The 5,953-nt window shown below is 34.2% G+C and overlaps 5 non-coding genes across 5 annotated transcripts; all 5 read right to left on the reverse strand.

Moving 5' to 3' along the window:
• Positions 1 to 390: 390 nt before the first annotated feature.
• Positions 391 to 553, reverse strand: LOC134269854 (U1 spliceosomal RNA). The gene has a single exon (XR_009992660.1). It is a non-coding gene; the product is annotated as a U1 spliceosomal RNA (small nuclear RNA).
• An 821-nt stretch (positions 554 to 1,374) lies between these two features.
• Positions 1,375 to 1,483, reverse strand: LOC134269855 (U6 spliceosomal RNA). The gene has a single exon (XR_009992661.1). It is a non-coding gene; the product is annotated as a U6 spliceosomal RNA (small nuclear RNA).
• Positions 1,484 to 2,656: 1,173 nt separating this feature from the next.
• LOC134269852 (U1 spliceosomal RNA) lies at positions 2,657 to 2,820 on the reverse strand. Its single transcript, XR_009992658.1, has one exon. It is a non-coding gene; the product is annotated as a U1 spliceosomal RNA (small nuclear RNA).
• Positions 2,821 to 3,657: 837 nt separating this feature from the next.
• LOC134269856 (U6 spliceosomal RNA) lies at positions 3,658 to 3,766 on the reverse strand. The gene has a single exon (XR_009992662.1). It is a non-coding gene; the product is annotated as a U6 spliceosomal RNA (small nuclear RNA).
• A 1,172-nt stretch (positions 3,767 to 4,938) lies between these two features.
• Positions 4,939 to 5,102, reverse strand: LOC134269853 (U1 spliceosomal RNA). Its single transcript, XR_009992659.1, has one exon. It is a non-coding gene; the product is annotated as a U1 spliceosomal RNA (small nuclear RNA).
• Positions 5,103 to 5,953: the final 851 nt, after the last annotated feature.

A 5,953-nucleotide genomic window follows, 5' to 3' on the forward strand; every position in this document is an offset into this window, starting at 1 on the left:
ACATAACTCCTTCTAACTTGTGTCATGGTGAAAAAAACGTGTTAAAGAAAATATTGAAGAATATAATTGAACAACATAATGAATAAATAAATACACTTCTTTCAAAAAGTCAGTCAAAATTTAAAACACACACAATCCTCAACAGGAACAATTAAAAAAATAAAAGTAACAAAAAATATCAATGAAAAAATGAAATTAATGTAACTAAAAATCAAATTGATAAACAAATGAAATTGAAAGAAATAAAACAAACTGCATCAATAAAAAAGACATGTATCTGCATGCAGTAAATTAAAATCAAGCATAAAAAATGATATATAAATTTGTGAATTATTAAATGAATACTCTTACAGGAGTGCATAGTTTTTCTCTTATTCTAAATTGATGTACCAGGGGTAAGCGCGAACGCAGACCCCCACACTTAAAAATTACGTGCCCGAGTCGCCCGCATTTGGGGCGATCGCAGGGTTCAGCCGATCCGGAGTGCAATGGAAAGGCCTCGCCCTGGAGGGACCCCTACTTGATCAGGGTGCCCTCTGCACCAGGTAAGTATGATTAGTATAGTTAATGACAGGATTTAAAACAATGAAGCTGCGCAGAAATCAAGTGTTTAAGAGACAGAGTGCAGTCACATATGATCAATGTCTCACGGACGGGCCTAAATGGGCAGGATCACCAACCCAAATTACACCCTCCCCTTTACATTTTACCTCTGTGTCGTATTCCCAGGTTTTACTCACTCTCTAAAATCTTTCTTACACATACTCCGTTTTTCTAAATGCAACGTACAGTCAACGTTTTTCATTCGTATGGCCAGCGTTTATACCATCACCTGAATAAGTGTAACAGATTTTTTTTTTTTTTCGTTTTAATTGTTTTAATTTAATTTTTGTTTTTCTAAGAAAAAAGAGTATTAATATAGGGAGAGAAGAAGATATCAAACAATAACCAAGATATGAATAATAAAACGAATTAACGCTATTATACACACCAGTGTCTCCGTTTGAGTTAATTTTGTTGATCTCAGTGTCATTAATTAAAGAAAAATAACAATACAGGAAGAGTATATGGAATGCTGTACAAATTTGCGCGTCTTCCATTCGCATGCTTGCTTCAGAATCTTAGCGGTGAGTCCCAAAATGTTCGACCAATCAGATATCGCCCTCGTTCCAATTTCTTCCAATTTCCTTCCAATTTCGATCTCATTCTCTTTTATCGACCAAACGCCGCGTTTGGTTTCAAAGAATTGAAATAAAGTATAGCAAATTCATTTTAAAGTCGAAATACAATCAAGAAAAGTGAAAAAAGTAAAAATAAATAAAATTTTAAAATATGTATTTTTTTTTTAAATTTCAGTGGAAAAATTAGAAAAAGAAAAATATGGAACGCTTCACGAATTTGCGTGTCATCCTTGCGCAGGGGCCATGCTAATCTTCTCTGTATCGTTCCAATTTTAATATATGTACTGCCGAAAAGCAAGTACAATGTAATAAAATAATTGTGGCATATAAATACAATGATTCGGAGAATATTATGAAATAGCCCTTTTTAATTTTTGCATACTGTAAACACCTGGAGAGACGATAATATTGCGTAACAAGAAAGGTAACTGCTACCTACATGTGTATGTGACATACACATGTGCACACGTGTATACTGTTAAAAAAAAAATCATAAAAGATAATTGTATAAAAAAATTAACGGGTTGAAAAAAATAATTTTTTAAGGGGAGGGGATGGGTGGAGTAGGGTCATTTTCATATTATTAATAACTTTAAAAAAATTAGTAATATTTGTAATGTTGTCATATTTCATATCAAGCAGTTTTGGCGAAATATGTATTTTATATGGTATACAACCAAGCAACACTCCGGTGCTCAAAAAATGGCCGTTGAGTGGGTATGTCACTATGCAGAATGGATAAGGGCTTTCACGACGCTAATTGTTGAAACAAATAAAAATATAAAACTAGAAAATTCACTAACCTTCCAATAATTTGTCTTCTAAGTTCTAGTGCAAATCAACTTGCAGAGAATTATTTTCCAACTTGAACGTAATCCAATGCACCACTAGCAAACACTGCTATATACGCTGTATAAAATTGATATCCACTTTGAAAATTCACAAAAATTTCAATCAATTCCTCACAATGAATATTGAAAATGCACACGAAAAATGGATTCACAGGCTTCTCTGACGACCGGATGACGATATCTACGCTTTTGTTGTTACGAACACAACGTCACAGTGGGCATTACGTAAACAATAGGTTACGGTCAAAGGGACATAACTCCTTCTAACTTGTGTCATGGTAAAAAACGTATTAAAGAAAATTGAACAACATAATGAATAAATAAATACACTTCTTTCAAAAAGTCAGTCAGAATTTAAAACACACACAATCCTCAACAGGAACAATTAAAAAAATAAAAGTAACAAAAAATATCAATGAAAAAATGAAATTAATGTAACTAAAAATCAAATTGATAAACAAATGAAATTGAAAGAAATAAAACAAACTGCATTAATAAAAAAGACATGTATCTGCATGCAGTAAATTAAAATCATGCATAAAAAATGATATATAAATTTGTGAATTATTAAATGAATACTGTTACAGGAGTGCATAGTTTTTCTCTTATTCTAAATTGATGTACCAGGGGTAAGCGCGAACGCAGACCCCCACACTTAAAAATTACGTGCCCGAGTCGCCCGCATTTGGGGCGATCGCAGGGTTCAGCCGATCCGGAGTGCAATGGAAAGGCCTCGCCCTGGAGGGACCCCCTACTTGATCAGGGTGCCCTCTGCACCAGGTAAGTATGATTAGTATAGTTAATGACAGGATTTAAAACAATGAAGCTGCGCAGAAATCAAGTGTTTAAGAGACAGAGTGCAGTCACATATGATCAATGTCTCACGGACGGGCCTAAATGGGCAGGATCACCAACCCAAATTACACCCTCCCCTTTACATTTTACCTCTGTGTCGTATTCCCAGGTTTTACTCACTCTCTAAAATCTTTCTTACACATACTCCGTTTTTCTAAATGCAACGTACAGTCAACGTTTTTCATTCGTATGGCCAGCGTTTATACCATCACCTGAATAAGTGTAACAGATTTTTTTTTTTTTCGTTTTAATTGTTTTAATTTAATTTTTGTTTTTCTAAGAAAAAAGAGTATTATTATAGGGAGAGAAGAAGATATCAAACAATAACCAAGATATGAATAATAAAACGAATTAACGCTATTATACACACCAGTGTACCCCCCCCCCCCCCCCCCTCCGTTTGAGTTAATTTTGTTGATCTCAGTGTCATTAATTAAAGAAAAATAACAATACAGGAAGAGTATATGGAATGCTGTACAAATTTGCGCGTCTTCCATTCGCATGCTTGCTTCAGAATCTTAGCGGTGAGTCCCAAAATGTTCGACCAATCAGATATCGCCCTCGTTCCAATTTCTTCCAATTTCCTTCCAATTTCGATCTCATTCTCTTTTATCGACCAAACGCCGCGTTTGGTTTCAAAGAATTGAAATAAAGTATAGCAAATTCATTTTAAAGTCGAAATACAATCAAGAAAAGTGAAAAAAGTAAAAATAAATAAAATTTAAAAATATGTATCTTTTTTTAAATTTCAGTGGAAAAATTAGAAAAAGAAAAATATGGAACGCTTCACGAATTTGCGTGTCATCCTTGCGCAGGGGCCATGCTAATCTTCTCTGTATCGTTCCAATTTTAATATATGTACTGCCGAAAAGCAAGTACAATGTAATAAAATAATTGTGGCATATAAATACAATGATTCGGAGAATATTATGAAATAGCCCTTTTTAATTTTTGCATACTGTAAACACCTGGAGAGACGATAATATTGCGTAACAAGAAAGGTAACTGCTACCTACATGTGTATGTGACATACACATGTGCACACGTGTATACTGTTAAAAAAAATCATAAAAGATAATTGTATAAAAAAATTAACGGGTTGAAAAAAATAATTTTTTTAAGGGGAGGGGATGGGTGGAGTAGGGTCATTTTCATATTATTAATAACTTTAAAAAAATTAGTAATATTTGTAATGTTGTCATATTTCATATCAAGCAGTTTTGGCGAAATATGTATTTTATATGGTATACAACCAAGCAACACTCCGGTGCTCAAAAAATGGCCGTTGAGTGGGTATGTCACTATGCAGAATGGATAAGGGCTTTCACGACGCTAATTGTTGAAACAAATAAAAATATAAAACTAGAAAATTCACTAACCTTCCAATAATTTGTCTTCTAAGTTCTAGTGCAAATCAACTTGCAGAGAATTATTTTCCAACTTGAACGTAATCCAATGCACCACTAGCAAACACTGCTATATACGCTGTATAAAATTGATATCCACTTTGAAAATTCACAAAAATTCCAATCAATTCCTCACAATGAATATTGAAAATGCACACGAAAAATGGATTCACAGGCTTCTCTGACGACCGGATGACGATATCTACGCTTTTGTTGTTACGAACACAACGTCACAGTGGGCATTACGTAAACAATAGGTTACGGTCAAAGGGACATAACTCCTTCTAACTTGTGTCATGGTAAAAAACGTATTAAAGAAAATTGAACAACATAATGAATAAATAAATACACTTCTTTCAAAAAGTCAGTCAGAATTTAAAACACACACAATCCTCAACAGGAACAATTAAAAAAATAAAAGTAACAAAAAATATCAATGAAAAAATGAAATTAATGTAACTAAAAATCAAATTGATAAACAAATGAAATTGAAAGAAATAAAACAAACTGCATTAATAAAAAAGACATGTATCTGCATGCAGTAAATTAAAATCATGCATAAAAAATGATATATAAATTTGTGAATTATTAAATGAATACTGTTACAGGAGTGCATAGTTTTTCTCTTATTCTAAATTGATGTACCAGGGGTAAGCGCGAACGCAGACCCCCACACTTAAAAATTACGTGCCCGAGTCGCCCGCATTTGGGGCGATCGCAGGGTTCAGCCGATCCGGAGTGCAATGGAAAGGCCTCGCCCTGGAGGGACCCCCTACTTGATCAGGGTGCCCTCTGCACCAGGTAAGTATGATTAGTATAGTTAATGACAGGATTTAAAACAATGAAGCTGCGCAGAAATCAAGTGTTTAAGAGACAGAGTGCAGTCACATATGATCAATGTCTCACGGACGGGCCTAAATGGGCAGGATCACCAACCCAAATTACACCCTCCCCTTTACATTTTACCTCTGTGTCGTATTCCCAGGTTTTACTCACTCTCTAAAATCTTTCTTACACATACTCCATTCACAGGTTCATATGACAATATTGGAAAAGAATAGGAATTTTTTCCCATGCAAAACTTTTGCCCGCTCAGCCCTGTATTGATTTGATGAAAAAATACCCCTAATAAAACTATAGGGTCCCAAGGCTTTTATATGTCAAAACTGCAGTTGTTCACAACTTAATAGCTTTCCACTAGTAAATAACACTCTGCCCCCCCCCCCAAAAAAAAATCACTCTCCGCTCCACAATTTCCATGGTATTTCTATATTTTCTGTATTATTATTATTACATTTCATCATTGATTTCAAACATTAATATTTCTGCTCTAAAATGAAAAAAAAAATAAATACCTCATTTCAGCCAATCAGACAATGCTTACATATTCAGCACTCTTCTCTACATTGTGCCACAAATAAAGCCACCAAAAATAAAGCCACATGTTCATCCGGGGATTTGCTTTTATTATTAAAGTAAGAAATTCCCTATTTCCGGTTGCGCAGAAAAAGTATCAAAGTAGTCAGGCTCTTTCTTTTCGAACCTATGTTAAATGTGGAAATGAATTGGAGTGCTCAATGTTCTTTTCTCTAACATTTAAATCATATCTTAGCGTCTCATTTTGTATTTCTGTTAGCATGCACAGGAACTATTTTTTAAG

Source organism: Saccostrea cucullata, unplaced genomic scaffold, assembly GCF_032062105.1.
Source record: "Saccostrea cucullata isolate Sc308-1 unplaced genomic scaffold, CSIRO_AGI_Scuc_v1 ctg16527, whole genome shotgun sequence".
Lineage (NCBI taxonomy): Eukaryota > Metazoa > Mollusca > Bivalvia > Ostreida > Ostreidae > Saccostrea > Saccostrea cuccullata.